Source organism: Brassica napus, unplaced genomic scaffold (genome assembly GCF_020379485.1).
Source record: "Brassica napus cultivar Da-Ae unplaced genomic scaffold, Da-Ae ScsIHWf_1035;HRSCAF=1451, whole genome shotgun sequence".
Lineage (NCBI taxonomy): Eukaryota > Viridiplantae > Streptophyta > Magnoliopsida > Brassicales > Brassicaceae > Brassica > Brassica napus.
This window is the reverse complement of record NW_026014464.1, coordinates 1-2500: the sequence shown is the minus strand read 5'-3', so window position 1 is coordinate 2500 and position 2500 is coordinate 1.

The following is a 2500-nucleotide window of genomic DNA, read 5'->3' as shown; positions in this document are numbered from 1 at the left end:
CCATAAATTAACAAAATAATATTTCCATTTATTCATCAGAAGTGGCGTATCCTTTGTTGCCAGAATGTATTTTCCATGATATCTAACATAATGTAGGAAAGGATCCTTGAGCAACCCTAAGAGCGCCGAAAAATTATTAACAAAGACTTTTAAAAAATGTTGTATTTTTCCATAGAATAAAATTCGCTCAAAAAAGACGTCATAAGATGTCGATCGTAAATGAGAAGACTGCTTGCGTAGAAAAAAAAAGATGGATTCGTATTCACATACATGAGAATTATATAAGAACAATAAAAATCTTGGATTCAAAATTGATTTTTTTTTACTATCAAAATTCTTCCAATTGCAATACTCGTATAGACAGAACCGAAAAAAATGCAAAGAAGAGGCATCTTTTACCCGGTAACGTAGGGTTTGAACCAAGATTTCTAGATGGATGGGGTAAGGTATTAGTACATCTAATACATAATTAAAATGTGAGAGTTTGTCTTCTAAAAAGGGAAATATTGAATGAAGTGATTGTAAATTGTAAGATTTTTTTACATTTTTTCCTTCGATAGAGGATCCCAACCTTAGGGAAAATGGAATTTCTACAATCACTGCAAATAAAACAGATATCATTTGATAATAGAAATTATTGGTATGCCCCAGATTTTTGTTCAAATCCTTAGTGGGAATAATCAAACGATTCTGTTCGTACATTCGCAAAATTAAGCGTTTCACAATTAGTGAACTATATTTTTTGTCATAATCCGCATTTTCCAAGAAAATAGGGCGGTTTCTATTTAATCTATTTAAACCGTGATCATAAGCAAGTACATAAATATAGTCCCGAAAAAAAAGTGGATATAGAAAACTCTGTTGACGAGCCCCATCGAACTCTAAATATCCTTGAAATTTCTCCATTTGGATTAAAATTCGATTTGAACTAAAAGTAAAGTCTTTATTTTCTTGAGTTCTGAAATGACACATAGTGCGATACAGTCAAAATAAGGTATTAGATTACGAAAGCACTAAATACCTCATAAACAGGTAGACTGCTAACTGGATTCTCTATCTTTAAGAGGTTTCTGTTCGTTATATTATAAAATAACAAAACAAGATGATTAGAAATCCTTTATTTTTTTAACCTAATCGCTCTTTGATTTTGGAAATATATATATATATATTTTTTATCAATATACTGCTTCTTTTACACATCCATCTACAACCTAACCCAAACGGACTAGGTAAAAAATAATTAGGACTCACGAAAAAATTGATAATAACACGCAAGAAAAAAATTCCTTCCCATACCCGTATTAGGTACTAATCTATTTTTAACATTTAATTAGATCGGGTAATTTTTCAATTACGAATGGAAGCTCGTTTCTTTTTTTTTTCTTAGAATAAGGAAAACTGGTTTTTTATCCATCCATTTATATTTATTCACTCGACCCAAATTGGAATTCTTCTTTTTTTTTTATTTTCTAATCGGTACAATCTTGTCGAAAATAAAAAAAAATGTTATCTGAATTCTCCCTTGATACGACATGCTATTTTTCCGTTCATTCCTTTCAGGATCAGTCGTGGTCTTACAAACTCTACCGCGGATCTGGACGAATCCTTTTCTTCATACAAATGTGTAAAAGATGCTAGTCGCACTTAAAAGCCGAGTACTCTACCGTTGAGTAGCAACCCCCCCCACAAAAAAAAGCAAGTACTGCAAATATGTAGATACAACCAGAATAAAGAAAAAAAGAAAATCCAGTCATGTGTGCGTCAGGGAGAAATAGATCTATTTCTCTATGAGAGAATTATTTGGTCCATACACTGTTGTCAATATGATTGTAAATTTTTAATATAGCGAAAAGAATAGAAAAAATAAAAAAGTTAACCCCCTGGTTTGTGAGTTCATACAAGGAATGAAAACTAAGCCGAATAGGATAATCTCAAATCTTTCTATTTCTATATATATTAATATATTATTTATTATACAGTATGATTTTATATATTTTCTATACAATAATTCTATACAATAAAATTTTGTATTTATACAAAATTAGAATTTCTATAAATCCAAAAATTTTTTAATAAATTTTTTTTTATTATAAAAACATGGTAGTTTTTAGCAGGATATTTGTTAGTTTTCATACCTTTAGGAAGAATACTAATAATAAATGGAAATTCTAATAAATCAAAATAAATATGATGGAAACGAAAGAGGAGGAAAGAAAAGAGTAGATCAAATTTTATACCAAGCTATATATGAGTCTTTAACATCCTCTTTTTATAGTTCATTAATTCAATTTCGTTTTATTAAGACTTAATTCGTAAAAATCCCTGCCTTCTTTGAAAATCATGAACTGTTCTTGTTGGTTGAGCGCCCTTTTTAAGGAAATCGAGATAGCAGGAAGAGAGATTTAAATAGTTTGATTAGGTATCGGATCATAAAAACCCCACCTTCCGAAAGATCTTCCTCTCCCTCCCTCTTCGGGATCGAACCCACATACCATGCCAA